At 40.9% G+C, this 19648-nt stretch overlaps 1 non-coding gene and 1 pseudogene across 1 annotated transcript; both read right to left on the reverse strand.

Annotated features, from left to right (window-relative positions):
* Positions 1–519: 519 nt before the first annotated feature.
* The window catches only part of LOC119508462, a 56162-nt pseudogene continuing 37033 nt past the window's right edge, over positions 520–19648 (reverse strand).
* Positions 7596–7700, reverse strand: LOC119508641. The gene has a single exon (XR_005211540.1). It is a non-coding gene; the product is annotated as a U6 spliceosomal RNA (small nuclear RNA).

Genomic DNA, 19648 nt, shown 5'->3' on the forward strand with positions numbered 1-19648 from the left:
ATGCCCTGCTTTTGTAATCAGACAGTTATTGAAAACAAGTAAAGCTTTGTAGTCCCCTGAATCCATCCCGGCACAACACCCCTGGCCCCCTGCTGGGCTGCCCTGGGCTCCTCAGGCCTGCTCTTGCTCCTGCCCCCAGGCCTTTGCACTTGGGTTGTTGGTTTCCTCTTCCTCCTCCAGCAGGCAAATACCTTGGGGTGGGGGTGTGCTAACCACCCTTTCTAGCCGGGTCCCCGTGTCTCTCCCTCCTGTTTATTGCCGTTGTGCCTCCATCACACTTTACTCCCCGGGAGTTGGGCTGAGGACATCTCACGTCTCAAACTTGCCGTAAATCAAGGGAAACCCTGCCGAAGGCTAGGAGGGGCTTTCTATTTCATTTATCAAAGTGGCGCCCTCAAATGGTCATGGGTCGGGTTTGGGGTTCTTGCCACTCTGGACGAATATGAATGCCGCTGATTTGCGTTCCATGAAGGTTTTCTTCCTGATCTGAGCCCATGTTCTGTTCTGAGCCCACTCTTTCTAACTCGAGAGATTCCAACCCGCGTGTGCCGGGTCGGGCGCCTGGTGGGCCACGCGGGTGCTGGCAGAGCGAGAGGAGTCGCCCACGGCAGGCTGCGTCCAAGCCGGTTTATTCGCTCTCGCGCTGGGCCCCGGCTTCTCCGCCTGCAGCTTCACTCCGGAGCCCGCGAAGCCTGCCCCGCCCCGCTGCAGCACTGTGAAGTCGCGGTCCGTGAGCTGCTACCGGTTCTCTGTGTCCACCACGTCCTTCTGAATCGGCTTCAGCACGCACTCGAGGGTGATCACGGCCACAGAAGGCCACAGCACCACACAAGGCGCGGAGTCGCTTAGGCTGCGCACACGTAGCGCTCAGAGCGCCTGATGAGCCCCACGCGGTCCACAGAGCTGCCGAAGGGCGAAGTGGACAGGCATCAGGTCGGACACAGTAAGCGGCTTCCCCGACATGGGGCAAGTCACAGTGCGCGGCGACTTCTCCAGCTTAGTGGCCTTGGCCTGGGGAGTCAGCGACAGGATCCAGAAGCTGGGCAGTGCCTTGTCTTTGTCCGCGGGGTTCACGCTGGGCCCAGGCCGGGCATCATCTGGGATGCTTGCTTTAACAAAAAATGCATACAAAGTTCCTCTGTCACATGGGAAGGCTCACGGTGACAACTTCTGGTCCTTCTTTCCTCGTTTTTACTTCAATGGCTGTCTCCAAATGTCTCTTGGTGTTTCTCTCTCTTATCCTCACAAAGGACCGCAGTAAAAGGATGAAGGCCCACCTTGAGTTGGGTGAGCCACATCTCCATACAAACAACCTAATCAATAGGTCTGCAGCCGCAAGAATGGATTAAAAGAACATGGCCTTTTGTGGGGTACATAACAGCTCCAAACCAGCACACTGAGTAAGCAATTTCTTCTATTAAATTTCTTTTGTTTGTGTCAAAAGACAAATCAGAGTCGAGTTTGCAGACTACAGCATTTTATTAAGGGCTCCAGAAGTTTTGTTGCAGCAAGGAAGCTGGCCCACTTGCAAAAATGGAAGCCACTTCCTGCTTCTAGGGATGGCAAAAGATGTTTACAGACATAGAAAGTTACCTTGACTCCTACTGATTGGATGGGAATTTGCACATCTATAGAAGTGGGTTTAAGGCAGGTGGGCTTTATTTTGAATGGGGTCAAACATAATGAACTAGGGGCCTGATTGGCTATCTGGGTCAGCTGCCTTGGTGGGAATCTCAAATTTCAAAAGATATCAAGGAAATTAAAGAGGGAGTTCAAAGAGGAGGTAGGACATTATTTTTTCTTTTTTACTCTGATGGGTCCCTAGGACTTTTGCTCTATAATTTTATCATTCAAAATATGTAACTTAGGGATAATCACAGAAAAAAAAGTATAAAGAAGTCAGTGGGGGTGGGGTAGGGTGGGGTGGGGGGGTGAGGCTTTGAAGATAAGATGAAAGGGATAGAAGAAATGTTCTCTTCTTTCCAAGAAAGAAATACAAGGATATGTTACTGAAAACAACACATGCAAAAACACTGAAAACAAATGTTAGACTTCACCAGAATTACCAGCAGAAAAAAAGGTTTTGTCACTGGAGTAATTGAGAATAGATTTCTGTGGCTGAGGTCAGTGGACCGAGAAGGAGACAAAGGAGAGCTTGTGATCTGATGGAGAAGAGCTGGGGAAATTGAGTTCGGCACCTTGGTCCATGGAAGGAAATGAACTGCCCATAAGTAGCAAAAAAAAAAAAAAAAGAATAAGCTGCTACTTGGATGAGTCTTGATTTTAACTTGGTGCCACTGACAGTCTTTGACATCATGGGACAGTTTCTACCTACACCAGATTGGCAATGCAGTAGAGTGAAAAATTACTGGTGACAACAGAATTTCTGGATTTGTGTCCTCTTTCCTTCCTTATTTGTGTACAAATCACTAGTAGAGATGTTTCCCATCTAGAAACTGTCTGCATCCAAAGATGGTCTTCGGGTTGTACAGTTTCCTTGCAGTGGACAATCTGAGCACCAGTATATATGTGTATGTGTGTGTATGTTTTTTTTTAATGGAATTAGTATTTATGTTCCTTGAACTGGAAAGATGAGTATACCCCAAGGGCCCCAGAGACCATACTCCATGAAGGAAAGGAAAACTATTCTAATTTTTTAAAAATCCTAATTTATCCTATTCTCTAACCTTCAAACTCGAGGCCATTGAAAGCAAATCCCTGACCTGAAGAAGGATGCATATGTGGTGATTCTGAATATGTAGCCAAGGAGATAAAATCTGGGAACAGGCTGGCTTTCAAAGTGTTGAAAGCATTTACTCTTTGCAGCTTTTCCAGGAAATGCTGCCTAGGCATTGGCTCTGTCAAAACCTTTTGTTTCCTGTTCTTTTTTGGGGGTTAAGAGTCGTTTGTTTGTTGGATTAGGATTGGTTGTGAGCTTTTGTGATATAAATGAAATGATAATATTCTGCCAAAGACAGCCTTTGCCTTATTTGGTGACATTCCCTCAAAATCCCCCAAAGAGAGCCAGAGTCCTGCAGACTTCCACATTGTATGAGAGTGGGATGTTTGTTCAAATTTTGGGAAAATCACAGTCATTGTCCATTGAGCCAGGACTGTTCCAGCTGTGTGGACACTGATTAGTTAGGAACTTCCCAGTAATCAAATCTTACCGTGGTAGAGGAAGAAAAAAAAGTCATTCAAATGCTTCACTAAGCTTTCCTTTGGCCTCTTTTAACTGACTTTATAGGGAAAATTTTTATAAAATATATAATTTTTATATGTTTTACATAAATTCCTTTTCCTAATTGATTTGCAACCTGTGATTGATTTCAAATACCAAAACAAGGCTCAAGACCTTAGTCATAGCAATTGGTCTCTAATTGATCAACATTTGGACTTCCCTTTCACACCTGTCAAATGGGTTTCAGGAAAAAAAAAATTATAAATCCCAACAAGAACATGGACCCTGTATATCAAGCTGGTACTCTGAGTTAGTAAAAGAAAACATACTGAAGGCAGATGTGGTTTTATTCTTTGTTGAGTAGCTACTCTGAGCCAGGGAGGGATGGTACTAGGCCCCAGGGATCCGGAACTAAAGGTCTTAGTGTTCCAGAAGCTCATAGGAGAGATAGAAGAAAACTACAACTCCAGTTGTTTATCATCTTAATGTCCCAGTTTCCTCATTTGTCAAGTAGATCCTTGTGTAACCTTACTGAAATCAAGGTAATTGTAATAATAGCTAATGTGTATTGAGTATTTCTCCATGCAGTGTCTTAAGCCTACTTCAGTTAATTGTTAAATCCTCCAACTAATCCTATTATATAGGTCCTATTATTATTTCCAGTTTGCAGATGAAAGAATGGAGACATAGATTACATATCTCACACAAGATCACAGTGATGGGGCCAGAATTTGAACCAGGCAATTTCACCCCAGAGCTGTGATCTTAACTACTAATCACAGTGTGGTAGTTTGGAGGCTGTAGGTACCCCAGAAAGGATTGTGTTCTTTCAATCCATTCCTGTGGGTGCAGACCTGTTGTAGTGAGACCTTTTAATTGGGTTATTTCCATTGAGATGTGACTCACCTCATTCAAGGTGGGTCTTAATCCTCTTACTGGAGTCCTTTATAAGAGGATAAAATGCATAAAGAAGCTAAGAGATGAAATTGAGAGAAGCTCACAGAAAAAGCCCCCACAGAGAAGCTGAGAGACAAGGATACACCCAGAGAAGCTGAAGAGATGAAGTCACTGAAGACAGAAGTTGGAAGCAACAAAACCCAGGAGAGAAGGACCAGCAGACACCACCATGTGGCTTCCCATGTAACAAAGGAGCGCAAGCTCACTGGTGGCCGGCCTTCAGAGGCTCGGTATCATCCTATTGATGCCTTGAGTTGGACATTTATCATGTCCTCAGAACTGTAACTTGTAAGCTAATAAATCCCCATTGTAAAAGCCAACCCATTTCTGGTAGATTGCATTCCGGCAGCTTCAGCAAACCAAAACACACAGTGATTGGTTAATGTCTCTTCCTTTCTGTTTTTTCATTTCATTTTATTTATTTTTATTTACAAACACTCTATACCTACCAAGCAAAAACTCTCCCTTTTCCTGTTAACCTCTAATCTACTTTCTGTCTGTGAATTTGCTAATTCTGGGTATCTCATATAAGTGACATCATGTAACATTTGTCCTTAAGTGCCTTGCTTATTTCACTGAGCAGCAAGCTTTCAAGATTCATTCATGTTGCAGCAGTTTTTCCATTTTTCACCCCCATCTGGAGTGGACCAGAGAGAGGTCAGAGGAGACAGAAGGAGGGTCATTTCATGTGTCATGGAACTTATGCCTCTATTTCTATTCCATTCCCCAAGCTTATAGATGGGAATATGGAAGGTATTAAATTTTTTCTCTAGGCTGAGGAAGGAATTCAGTGTTATCTCCTTCCTTCCTTCCTTCCTTCCTTCCTTCCTTCCTTCCTTCCTTCCTCTCTTTCTACCTCATTCCTTCCTTTCCTCCCACTCTCCTTCAAACATCTCGAGTGCTTTCTCCCTCATTGCTACAGGTCTCTAAGGTTCCCAGGGAGTGACTCCAGTCCGGTTTCCATTATGGGCAATGGCTTCTCCAATCCATGTAATTTTCTGAAACTTGTCTCAGAACCTGAGAACAAAGCATGAGGAACCTTAGTATGCTGACAGAAAGTCCTTAAAGCACTCTTTTTTTTTTTTTTTTTTGTTCTGAACCAATTTTTTTTTTATTAGAGAAGTAGTTTTACAGAAAAATCACGCATAAAATACAGAGTTCCCATATATCACCCTATTATTATTATACCAGCCAAATCAACACCTTGACTTGGTTTAAAGCACCCCTTTTTAGAAGCTTTGTATAAAAAAAAAAGGATAATGGAAACACTCATATTTAGTTATCTATGGAATGGCCCCAAGTACCGTATATGACAATAAATGAAGATCGGCTTCCATTTTTATCCTTACAAACCCATACAGTCTTTGTTCATATTTTTCAGGAAATCTATGCTTTGAAAACTCCTCTCTTAGTGTCCCATCTGTGGCTACCATGGGGCCGCACAAGCTGTCTAGCTTCAGACTGGAGTCTCTGCTAAACAGAGGGCTGGCCATGAGGTGACCCAGAACACCACAGCTGTCACCAACAGCTACTATTAACCAGAATCTCAATTATGGTATCAACTTTCTGGAGGAAGAATATAGAAGAATTAACTCTCCTTATTCCCAGATATATCTGAAACAAGGGCACAATGGTAGTCATCAACAATAAAGATGAGGTTAATTTGCTTTCCCTTTATATCCAAATGCTAATGGAACCATTTGAATTATGCCAACAATGGAAATAAACAGAAGACAGAGTTAAACCACAAATGTACAGGCTTGTACCACTTGGAAAAACATAAGAGCGAGCAGTTTTGAAATAACAACATTAATGCTTATATGTAAAATGAAATCATAATGCTGCATGGGGCCAGCAGAGTAATTTATCAAACTGAACCAATGTGACCCTGGAGATAGGAATATGTCTATTTGAAATAAGGGCATGTGATTCCGTAACATTTCTTGGAAACTGAGTTCTTAAAACTCTTATAATCAAAATCTCCTTCCTTGTTCTCCATATTTGGCCAGAGTTTGGGGGCGCTGAGACATTGGGGAAACGCCAAAATGCATTTGTGCTGCCCAGGGGAGAAGAGCGGAAGGTGGTGTGGTGTGGAGCCAATGGGAAATCGCTCTGCTGTTCAGGATGGGACAAACTGGGCCCTTTCTTCTGCCTGGCATGGTTTCTGTACTTTTTCTGGATATTAAATTATATGCTACTCCTCCAAGGTTGAAACAGACAATGTTTTCTAGAGCTCCTCTCTGCAAGTGCATTAACTTTGTGTGTGTTAGTAAAACATAGCGTTCTGCATTAAGCTTCAGGCATCTTAGAATGAGCAGGCACAGTTCCTGTGCTTCTGTCAGGTTTAAGCAGTCAACCATATGCTTAGGGCTGAGCACCCAGTTTTGTTATGAGGTGGTATAGTGTGGGAGCTATGGTGATGGCACGTGGAGACAGTCACTTGCAAGTTGTATAACCCCAAGCAAATTACTTAAGTTTCTATGTACCTGTTTCATAATTTGTAAAATGGGTGTGATAATCCTTACCTCATAGGGATATTGTGAAGAAGTATATAAGATTTTGTGTGTATGTACAATGCATATATTTTACCTTGCAACATGTCTGGTATTAACGAGTTCTCAAAAAATAACTATCATGCAATTATTACTAAGACCTAGTGGAGCCCCACAGACCTAGAGTCACAGAGGGGACATAATATCAATTCATGAAACAGTGAGTAAACAGGGCTACTTTTCCATGTTCCCAAGCTGAAAGTCATTTTGCTCTTCTCTGTACCCATGTGTCCATTTTCATCAGGATGAATTGCTGGTCTGCCTGCATGGGTCTCTTGCAGGCACAAGAGTGTGAGCAAGAAAGCTAATTTTATTTCAGACTCTCAACTTCCTAGCTGGTTGGTCTTGGCCAAGTTCCTTAACACCTTGGAGCCTCCATTTCCTCATCTATAAAATAGAAATAAAACCCCAATTCCTCCCAAGGATATTTGTGAGGATCAAAGGAAATCATGAGATACTTGAGTACTGAAATTTTTTATAAAACACAAAACATTATTATTGTGCTGTGGTTGTTTATAAATGTTTCTTATCTCTGAAACCAGATGGAAAGATCCAGAGCATACTGACGTGAACAACCACCTATTCAAAGACTGTGAGTTCCTGAGGAACACGACTGTGAGAAATGTGGTAGCACTGCTATTAGATGGGCATTTCTAGTCTATCACTTTGTCCACCGAGGCTCATTGCCTTTTCCATATAAATTATCTTGAATTATCCAGGGAGGATCCAATAAAGGAGAAAATGGATGGTTGGGATTGTTAGGGAAGATTTCCAAAGTCTAAGACCAGGAAGGGCACAGCAGTAATGGGCAGACAATCAGCAATAATGAAAGGCCTTTTATTGGGGGTAAATTTGAGCTATGATAGTACATGTGGTGTATGTTTTCTTCCTTTCCCAGCACACACACACAAAATTAACGCTTTATGAATCTGTGTGTCATTCTTGTCCAGGGGCCAGGCTAATCTTCTCTGTATTGTTCCAATTTTAGAATATGTGGAACCAAAACAAACAAAGACAACCAATTAATACCAACCAACTAAACTGTTAACTCCCTTACTCAACATCACAAGAGCCAAATAAATCAAGGAGTTTTAAGTTGCTGTTCTTTGGACAGAACAAAATTTAAAGGGTCTCTTTGATTCTTAGGTCAAAGCCTTCAATTATGGACAGCCACAATCAGGAATCTGACTATATGTGTGTCTGGTGCCCTCACACTGGATACCAAGAGAAATCAGCAATGCTTATTGAGTAACTGTGGCTCATTCTCATAAAGAAAAATGACTGGGAAGGCTCATTCTTTCTTATTACCACCCCCTATGATTCTAGCAGGGTCCTGGTTTGGGGTAACCTCAAAGCCAAAGTTAACTAGTTCTTTGCAGTCATGTTTTGTTAGGATGTGTATTATTCCCATTTGAAATTCATGAGCAAAGTAATTTACACATTGAATCCAAGAGATATAGAAGTGTTATGCTTCCTCAAGCCACATTGCTCAGGAAAATTATTAACTATTGTTAAACATACATTTGTCCATGCGAGAAGCCTCTTGATTGCAGATTCTGAGAGACTGCCCCGGGCCTTTCAGTTGGTGTTCACATTTGAACCACAGAGCCTTAAGAGGTCTTCCAATCAATAGATCTCTTGGTCTCTAGTGCCTGTTTCAGCTACTCTGGGGAACAAGAAGTCATTCTTCTAAGCCCCCACTCCCAAAGTGAATTTCTTAAGTACTGCCTACAATTTAAATCAGGTCATACCAAACATACCATCTACCTAGTGGTTTTCACATGACATAATAACTCCATTTTTGTTTTATAGATTTCATGAGAAAAAGGACTCAGTGGCTGAAGAGCATATCTGAAAGTTCAGTTTCAATAAAAATACTGAATGGATTATTATGGAGCAAAGAGGAGCCTAAGCTGACAGTCCACTATGTACCCAAGGCAGTGGTGGAAAATGGGACATGATCACATTTCATCCTTGAGGCAACTCTGTGGAGGAGAATTATTATTTTCATTTTACTGATAGAAAGCAAATAAGTTATTTTTCCAGTGTCATATAGCTAGTAATATTAATTATTGAATTCATATTATTTATATGAATATGAATTTCATATTCAGCTGAATTATTAAATCTGACCATAAGTCCATTGTTTAAGAGATAGCTGCTTTTTCACTTTTGTCCTAGATTTTCAGGAAGCACCTGAAAAATTCCACCCTAAGGGACTTGTACTAGTGAGTAGCATACCCACCATTACCTGCACTATGATATATTTTCAATGAAAAGCCTACTTTGAGGCTACATTTAATCTACATTTTTGGGATCCATGCTTTTTATTTGCCTTCAACAAATTTTTGGTATATATATATAATTGGCAGCAGGGAAGATACCTGTAAGAAAGGCAATCATAGATTAGTTTTTGAACTCATCTAATAACAACAGCAACAAAAAAAAACTAGCTACAGTTCAAAATGTTATCATTATGATTTAATTGCAGATAAAGTCTAGAGGGTCTAAATGCTGGCAACCTGGAGCCCTGTAATTTTTTTTTGGACATTGTGAGCAGTTGTTTTATGGGTTAAATTATTTTTCTGGAGCAAGTGTGTTATCATATAATGAAGGATACACTTCAAAAATGGTATTTTTCTTTCAAGAATTCTCTGACTTACGTAATGTTCAGCAAAAGTAGCATTGTAGAACAGGATGCTTTTTCTTGATTTTATTTAAAAGCTTCTGGCAGCATTTTCAGGAAAACTTCATAATACTTTTTACTTGAAAACTATGCCAATGTACTGTCTAGTTGAGGGTGTTTCCCTGCCTTTGCCATAACTTAAGACACTGCAAGAAAAATAGGATCTTTAAGGCTGGGAAATCAATTCTTTCCTCTTGAGCCAGCATCATTTGGTTCATCATTCTCTAAGTGGGAGAGAGGTCAGATGCATACTAATATAGAGCCCAAAGCTTCTGGAAATGTTTTAGTGCACTTCAGTCTTTCTGTAGGCTAATTTATCACTAATTCTACCAATTCTCACCAAATGAGAGCTCACAAAGAATGTGGTTGAGACAGTGAAAATCAGACTGAAAATGTAGGACTGGTTTAGCCAAAATTGCCAGTCTAGCTAAGTTTGTCCTCTGCTCCATTTCTTTCTCTTTTCCTGCAGTCTCCTTTCCACAGTGACCAGTTACCCAGTTATTGCATGTTGGCCCCCATGTGCAGTCTTATAGTGGCTTCCTAAAATTGAAGTTCAACTTTTCCTTGTCTCCTTTCATCAAAGACGAGACTGGAAGGGCATTAACGTCTCCTGAGAACATTCTCTGAGCCAGATGTGTTACATTATTTTATCCTCTCAACAACCTCTAAACAATGTTAGAAGCTATCATTCCCATTTTACAGATGAGGCTCATCGACCTTAAGTAAATTGCCCAACTCTAATTACTAGTAAGTAGAGGCATCTCTTATTATGCTTCACAGATGGTGCATTTTGTAAAGATTGAAGGTTTGTGGCAACCCTATGTCGAGCAAGTCTATTGGTGCCATTTTTCCAACAGCATGTGCTCAATTTGTGTCACATTTTAATTAAGGTATGCACATTGTTTTTTTTAGACAGAATGCTATTTCACACTTTATAGACTGCAGTATAGGATAAATATAACTTTTATATGCACTGGGAAACCAAAAAATTTGTGTGACTCACTTTGTTGAGATTCTTGCTTTTTTGTGATGGTCTGGAACTGAATCTGCCGTATCTCCGAGCTATGCCTGTGGTGGAATTAGCGATGCAAACCAAGGTCTATTTGATTGACAGCTCATTTTGACAGCTCATTTGCTTACCACCATAACACACTGCTTCCCAGTTTAATGTTCTAGCTCATCTTTTTCTTCTTCTGAGCCAGCAAAATGTCTGTGGCAAGATCAACACATAAACCAATTCTAGACAAGATGTTAATGGCTGATGTCAAGTCAGTGGGAACAGGAAGAAGTTTCTTGCTCTTGAGGTCAGCTGCTGTACCTCTGGGTGATCGAGGGCAGGCGTCTGTCGAGGGAGCCTTGATCTCAGGAGGGGAGCCTGTGGCCCTTCACCTAGATAGGAAATTCATCCTCCCACTTGCCCCATCAAGACTCCTTATTTGGCAAACAACCTAGCTTTGGTAAACATCCTAGCTCAAAGTATATTCCTCTCAGATAATATCTGTATTTTTAAAGTTGCCTTAGATGCCTTAACCCAAGTGAGAGAACAGTATAGAAATTTTAGGCACAGTGCAAGAGAAAGAGAACATTTTTGTTAAGCAGTCTTCTCCTAAACCCCTGCCCTCCAATCTTATAACACAGTGGTGACTTTTTACAGCCCACCTACATATAAGGTCATTCTTGAAGTTCCACCAAGCTGATCTCACCCAGCTCCTGACATTCAGAAAAATAAGTGTAGGGATGTGAATGTGGCAAAGATAATTAGTGCAAATCAAATATTTCATATGCTTTTGTAAATTTCCTAGCCTCCTGTGATGATTAGGTTCATGTGTCACCTTGGCCAGGTGATGGTGTCCAGGTGTCTGGTCAAGCAAGCACTGGCTTAACCTTACTGTAAGGACATTTGTGGGTGGTTAATAAACCAGAAGGCTGATTTATTAAATCATCAGTCAGTTGACTGCACCTGTGACTGATTACATCAGTGAAGTCATGTTTTCTGCAATTGAGACTGCAATCAGCTGGATTTAATCCAATCAGTTGAAGACTTTTAAGGGAGAAAGAGAGTGAACCTTTACTTCTCCTTCAGCTAGCCAGGATTTCCTGAGGAGTTCATCAAACACCTTCATTGGAGTTGCCAGTTCGCTGCCTGCCCTACAGAATTTGGACTTGTGCATCCTGCCCTATAGAATTTGGACTTGTGCGCCCCCACAGTTGCATGAGACACTTTTATAAAATCTTATATTTACAGATATCTCTTGTTGGTTCTGTTTCCCTAGAGAACCCTAATTAGTACACCTCCCTACAGTTAGTTTGAGGCCATGAGACTAGTTCGGGCCAATGGACTGTGAGTAGAAATTAAAAGAGTTCTTCCTACAGTTCTCATCCCTGCTAAAGGAAAGGTGGAGGACACATAGGTCCCTGAATTACCACATGATGGAGAGCTGCCCTAGAAGAATTTGCCCCACCCCCATCAGACTTTACCTGAGAGAGGAAAGAATCTTTGTTTTGTTAACCACTGAGATTTCAGAATTTATTTCTTACTACAGCATAGCCTATACTGTCTGAATAACAGAGAGATAATTTTGTAAAATGTTCTCATTCTCAGAATATATACTTTATAAAGTGACCTTGCAGAAACAGACATTATTTGAAGGAAAAATCTCCCTATGAAGTTGGAAACTGTTCTGGTTTTATAATGACAGTCTTTGAGATACTTTAAACAGCAGTCAAGTTTATATGAATATTCAGATGACTGAGTAGTGGCAAATAAAAAAATTAATTACAATCTTGGTTTATAGGTAATAATTGTATTCCTGTCATAAATGCTATAATTCTCCTTATTCCAGCAGCTAGACCATCAAAGGCTGACATTTTACGTAGGATGAAATGTTGCAAAAACCACTTTCCCATGTTAAAATGGCTTGGACAACAGAATTGCTATTTAATGAGAGATGCTACTGTAGTTTTGGCTTTGGCACTAGTTCCTCTTAGTTCTCAGCATTTGCCAGAGTTAGAGTAGATGTTACTCTCTGTATTATTCTTACAGAGACAATAAAAAAAATTATATCGCCATAAAGGAAACATACGATGTTGCTCCCAGCCCTCCTGGGCCACTTGGCCAAGACATTCCTGTGTGTTTGACACCAGGCCACCTGCCTCTGTCAGTATCCAAGCTCAGTGTCATGCTCCAAGGAATGTGTAGATGGCAAGAATGCCAGACACGCCACCACATATTTCTGGGTTGAAGATGCTGGGAAAATTGCAAACAACATGCCCTGTGTTTTTCTCTTCCTCCCGCTAAGTTCCTCCTTAATTATTTCTATTTTTTTAAGCCTCTCTCTTCTTTTCGAATTGGGGATTCCTAATTCTAGAACCTTTCCCTTAGGCACTTTGGGCTTTTTTTCTGAATGACTTTTAGCCTCATGTCTCAAGGGATGCCTCATCTGCCATGATGATAAGTCTTTGCAGAATCAGCAGGGTCAGCTTTTGAATTCACTGCCTTGTCTATGTTGGGTTTTACTGCACCAGAGTTTGCTGTCTCGTCTTTCCTTTTTAAATCTCTTAACATCTTATTTATCTCCATCAGGATCCAGATAGAACTCCCTCACATGTGGCTTCATTACAGACTCCATTCTGACCATCCTTATTGAATTTAGTGAACTCTGTTTCGTTTTTGGAGGAAGACAGCAAAACCAAATCTCAAACTAAGATGATGGGCAACCTCAACATCAAATTTCATAAGAGTAGCTGGGAAGTGGTATTACCATATTTTGGAACCACCTAAACCTTTCCTCTTTTGAGGGCTATTCAGGAATGGTACTGATACATGTTTTAAAGGCAGATAATTCATGATTCATGTGAAATGCCAGGTTGAATGGCTAAGGGGACTTAACACCTTTTCTTTCACTGAGAAGAGAGTATGTCACCTCCATTTGGCACTTGTTCACTATTCTTTTCCCACACTTCTAAACCTCTGGGGTGATCCAGACCCCAGATTCACCAGGAGAAGTGGATAGTCCTTAGAGGGGAGAACTGGAAGCTTTCCTGATTTGGCTCCTTTTATTTTTGCTTTATAACAAAAATTGAGAGACAAACCACAGTGATTTATCAAATGCCAGGCAAGAATGAACTCTAGTAGAGTCACATGTTGTGGGGGGAGAGGGGATTAGATTCCAAAGGCAGTGAGTAAGTGAAAATCACACACAGAGAAAATAACTCTTGGAAAACTTTAAGGAAGATGGGTCTGTTGGAAACCAACACAGAGCCGGTTTCCCTCTGATTTTCAAGCAGATGAGCACCAGATGAAGCGGTTGGCTTGTGTTTGGGGGCCACGCTTTTCCAAAAATGTGTTTCAGTACTACAACCTCACTGAAGGGAAAAGCAGATTTTCCTCTCCCATCTCATTGAATGGAATGGCAGGTGGGATTGCCCTCAATTGCAATCGTACTTGCAAACTCAGTCCCTGAATTAGTATGCCTAAATGTATGTAATTTAATTGTACATGTGAATGTGGCTCCAAGGTAGTTCCTTGGAGAAAAGTTCTCAGTCCTTATGTTGAGAGATAGGGAGGAGATCTGGAGTCTGTACTCTAGGTTTAAAGTAGTGAGGACAACAGAAATGCTGTAAGGAAGGGATTAGAGAAAGTGTCCTCCGTGAATAACAAAAAAATCCCATCTTCTGATTGAGGTTTTGCGCAAAAAAGTCCTGCGATACACAGAGAGGGAATAAGGCTTAGTGGAGAGAACCTCTGGTTAACTATGTTGGAGCTGAAGGTCTAAGTGGATAAACTGTTAGCATTTGTTAAATCAGGAGAGAAGCTGGAGATGCAGTCTACCAAAATTGGAGAGCTCAAGTAAGGTTGTGGATGCCCTGAAGGGCTGGAGAGCTGTCAGACCAAGAGAAGACATTTGACCACCATGCCTGAGCAGATTGCAGTGTAGTAAAGCCACAGCAGCAGGGGGATATATCTGTATTATGACCTTTGGTCTAGAAAGATTCTCTTTCCTGGAATTTTAAAAGTCAGTTGACAAAGTTTCACTGAAAGACGTGTTATTTTAAGTTATTGCAAGAAGCTTTGGTGATTTTCATTGTAGCCAGCAGAATCTTTTTTTAATACCTTTCTTCTGGCTAGAGTTGTTGCAAGTGGCAGCCCTGAACTGCCAAAAACAGAAATTTATTCAACATTCTTGTTGGGACATGAATGAAAAGGAACCTGGTTCACTTATCTAGGGGCATCTCTGCTGTAGAGATGATGGGCAGAGGAAATAGGATGCCCATGTATTTCGTCCCCCAGACTTTATTTCCTGGATGTCATACATGAGAGGCTGCTTCACTAGCCACATTTGGATCCAAACCTTGACCAGAAAGTGACTGCCATTTCTCTGACAAAAAAACATTGGTTGCTACATGGCCTCTTGCATGCCATTGAACAAGTGTATGTGGTGTGTAAGAATCACATATTTTCATTTATATTAAATCAAATGTCATCAATTTAAATGAGGGAACCCCCAAATTACTTTATGTGTCAGGAGACCCTAGATTTGGTTCTGGCTTGCTTTTAAACTTGGATGGAACTGGGAAAACCATAACAACTCAATAGATCTTTTCTTTTTTTCCTGTATAAAAATCGGTGATGACGGTGGGGTGGTAAAGACTCCGTGTGCCTTGGTTGAAGAGGTGTTGGGTGGGACGGTGGGTGTTGATTAGCCTAAGATCTATCGAAGTGGCCTAAGGTCTACCCCGGGTTAGTATTCTACGTGTCTTTGATGAGCAGGTCTCTCTGTTTAAAGTACAAATGAAATGTGTTCTTTACCTAATGTCTCTTACAGGAGCTTTTCTGTATTGATAACTGTGGCTCTGTATTTTGGACTTTATTAAGCAGAAAGAGCCCTGTTGTCTTTAATAATTCCTATCCTAATAGGTTTCTGATGACCAGCATGGGATTTTTGAGCCCCTTGGGGCAAATGTGTGGATTAGCTACCTGATGCCAAGTTGGAAAAGAGAGTAGGTAACAATGGGTACTTACTATGTGCCAGACATTCTACTAATTGTTCTATCAGCCTTATTTTATGACAGCTCACAATAACCCTATGTGTTAGGCTTATTTTGATCTCATTTAATAGATGTAAGAGGCTTAGAAAGTAACTTGGCCAAGCTCACAAAGCTAGAAGGTGGCAGTCACAAGATTTGAATGCAGGCTGCTTATTGCTGGGAAGGCTTTTTTAAACATAGTGTGATGGTCTGCTGATTTTTATTCTCATTATATTAAACTCTTTTCTGCAGTGTTTTGGGAAAATTGAAAATATCATAAAAAGCTACATATGATAAATATTTTAAAATTGCCATCTACAAACAAGCATGTAACTAAACCAAGCATTAAAAAATTTATATAAACTTACTGCATACTAAAATGTTGTCCCAATTTTAAATTAAACAAATTAAAATAAATATCCAGTTTAATTCCCAGAACTGTCAGCTACTCACTATTTGTTCAGTCAGTTAGGCATTATCAGCTGTCTGTGTGCTCAAGGGTTTTATTGAATTAACCACCAATCTTTTAGTGTTTTGATTGTTACTATGGATGTTATTTTGCTTCGCTTTGAGAACTGCTGTCAGAAAGGAATAGTACACACAACCCAACTGGTGCTTTTTCCAGTGAGAAGATTTTCAAATCGGAGACAAGCTTGTTTCTAATTGCTTTTGATAAAGACTATGCAGACAGTGAAACCGCCTCTAACATTCTCACAAATAATCTTTTTTTCTGTACGTATATTTAAAAGCTCCGGACAAAAGCCAATGTCAACAACAATATTCCCATGTAGGCTGTTTCTTTCGCGAAATGCCCAGAAGCCTCAAATAGTTCACAGTTTTTCACAGCTGAGTTCATACATTTTCTAAGAACAGGTCAGAAGCATTTGAGTGTGAGTCTAGAAGGAGGAATGGCTCCATTTTTTTACACTTTTATTTGCCTTTCCTCCCAAACAGGTTTTGTTCATGGAGAGCTGTTCTTTGGGTAATTTTGACATTTTATTATTCTTCATGGTATGACAAAATATTTAAATTTTCCTGCTGAAGAGAAGGGAGGATTCCTATAAAAGGACATTTATGTTTTTTAGCTACACTAGTTTAATGTCCCTCCTTCCATGTACCACAAAAGTCAGCCCTCCCTCCCACGGACTTCAGGATATCACTTTTGTTTGCTCAATTTATGGATAAGGATGTGGGAGATAAGGTAGAGATAGCATTCCCCAGAGTGAACCATACTTCCTTATGAATCCACTACAGGGTGGGCTTTTAGGAAGACAGGCTTCATGTTCTTAAACTGTATAAATGTTTTCCCCAATCCTCCTCTGACTTTCTCATTGTTTCTGCTTGCTTAGGTCCTCTCTTGTCTTTCCCTGACTGCTCCTGTGTTGATTTTCTCACTGGCTGGTCAGCCTGTTAAATATCTTGAGAAAAAGCTGCTCCTTGTCCTGGTATTGCTTTTTGAAGGAAACATTTCCTTCCTTTATGCAAGCCAAGGAGTTACTTCCATGGGGAGAAAGTTGGAGGGCTGATTGGAAACATGCGTGATTGCTGGTTTAAATTTGGCTTATTTGCAACAGGCAGAGGATGGGAGAGATATGAGAGAGGGGTTCTCCCAGTTGTGAGGTGCTTCCACATCTGCTTTTTATTAGGAGCAATGTTGAGAAAAGATTTTGAAATTAACTCAGTTGCAGAATAATAAAGTAGGTTTCTTGAAATAGGGGAATGATACATGATTACGCCAGAAAATGAAGGCACGGCTTTCCATCCTCTGGGTTCCTTACTTTTTCCTAGGTGGTTCGGCACTAAATAGAAACTGGCAAGTTGTTTTGCACCCTTTCTATCCCCAGTAGATAAGGGCTTATTTCCCCCCTCTTCCTAAGGAACTACATTCAGGCTTTTAGGGGACAGAGTGGACAGTCATTCAGGAGCATCACCCCTCTTCTCCAGTCCTCTGGGGTACACAGGAAGCAGAGGTGACTTTGGTGATCCTACAGGCAGATTTGTGCCTACTGAGGGAGAGGCAGGCCTGCTAGTCTTGCCTATTCTTGAGCTGTCAAATGGTGCTCTAGAAATAAACACTTGTGCAGAGGTCTGTTGAAGGAGGATAAGAAGGAAATTTTAAGATCTTTCTTGACTGTCTTTCTCATCATTCCTATTCGTGACCTCTTCAGAAGTTAGCCTCAATATCTTAAGAAGACACCCAGCCTTCATCAGTGCCATACTCTGCATATTCTCATTTATTTCTTGGCCCAATTTTATTTTTCTCTTTCCATATTGGAAGTAAGAGCTGTGTTCCTCATCATGCTGAAGGAGCTGGGTTGACAGAATGATGGAATAGCCTTCTGAAGACTCAGTTACAGTACCAACTTGGTGGCAGTACCCTGCAGGGCTGGGGACATGTTCCCCAGGAGGCTGTATATGCTCTAAATCAGCATCCACTTTATGGTGCTGTTTCTCCCATATCCAGGATTTACAGGTTGAGGGATCAAGAGGTGGAAATGGGAGTGGCACCACTCACTATTACCCCTAGTGATCCACCAGAAAATTTTTTGCTTCCTGTCCCAGCAAGCTTAAGCTCTGCTTGTCTACATGTCTTAGTTCCAAAAGGAGGAGTGCTTCTTCCAGGAAACACAATAATGCTTCCATTGAACTGAGAGTTTAGACTACCACCCGGCCACTTTGGGCTCCTCATGCCTCTGAATCAACAGGCAAAGAAGAGAATTACTCTCCTAGTTAAGGTGATTGATCCTGGTTATCAAGGGGAAGTAGGCCTGGAATGGAGGCCATTAGCATTACCATGCTCTGTGAAGGTTTAGGTCACCCCACCAGGCAAAGAATCACCACAAGCTGAGGTGATTGCTGCGGGTAAAGGAAAATGGAATGGGTAATGGAAGAAAGGAGCTAAAATATGAGCTATGACCAGTTGCAGAAATGGAGACTGTAACGGTTATGAGTATTTCTTCCTTGTTTTGTTATGAATATGTTTGTATGCATACATAGGGCAAATATCTTTGTTTTGCTTCCTTATCTTATCAGTTAATCATATAACATAAGTTGCATTAACTTTATGCCATAGTATTTAAGTTACAGGGTATCAACTTTAAGAATGAATATTACCCAAGGACTTGTACCCTCTTCTGGGGAAAGTAGTACATTTCTGGTTGTGAGCAGAATAGGTGAATTATATTAGTGAAAGTTTGACTATGTTGTTGTCTTTATTTAGAGATTAAGTACGGCGTAAGGATATGCGTATGGGCGCCAAGTTGGCAAGGGATGGACTGTGATGGTGAATTTCATGTGTCAACTGGGCTAGGTTGTAGTGTCCACTTGTTTGGTCAAGTGAGCACTGGCCTGATTGTTACTGTGAAATTATTTCATGGATTTAAATCATTAGTCAGTTGATTGCATCTGTGGCTAATTGCATCCATAATCAACAAAGGAGATTGCCTTCAGCAATGAGAGAAGTCTCATCCAATCAGTTGAAAGCCTTAAAAAGAGAATTGATGATTTCGGCAGTCATGAAGAAGAATTTCTCTGTCTTATTCAGCCAGCCAGCTGCTCCTGGGAAATTCATGGTCACCTTCATCAGAGATCCCAACTTGTGGCCTAACCTATGGAATTGGGACTTGCTAATCTCCATGGTCATGTGAGCCAATTCCTATGATAAATCCCTTAATATTTAAACATAAATAGGTTGGCTCTGTTTCTCTTGAGAGTCCTGCCTAATATAGCTCTAACTGCACAGATCTTTCTCTTCTATCCCTGGTGCCCAGAGGAATGTGTGGAATATTACAGTCACAATTGCATGTTGACTGAATGAAACAAGGAAACAGTAAAGGAAGCTTTCTACCCAAAATGAGTAATTTGGAAGCTGCCTTGGGTCCTTGGCTTCTTCAGCTGAGATGGCTCTGGGACTGGATTGAAAGCCCTAGAGTTGCAATAGATCATTCTGACCACTCTGAAGTCAACTTGACACACATCATTGGGATTAGGTAGGAGGAAGCCTGGATTCTGGAAAAAAGATGACTTTTTCTAGACCACTTTCAATTACCATGATTTGGGGATGTTTTTCATTCTCTTGGAACAACCATCTAATAGGGTTTGAGAGCTCTCAAAGTAGGAACAATATTAATCCATTTTGTATAGGCAAATGATTCAATTAGATAACTTTTTAAATCTCCATCTAACTCCATGATTCTCTGATTTTTTCCCCTACATTATTGGTTTTAGAGGGTGTTCTACTCAGTC

The sequence above is a fragment of the Choloepus didactylus genome, chromosome 13 (genome assembly GCF_015220235.1).
Source record: "Choloepus didactylus isolate mChoDid1 chromosome 13, mChoDid1.pri, whole genome shotgun sequence".
Lineage (NCBI taxonomy): Eukaryota > Metazoa > Chordata > Mammalia > Pilosa > Megalonychidae > Choloepus > Choloepus didactylus.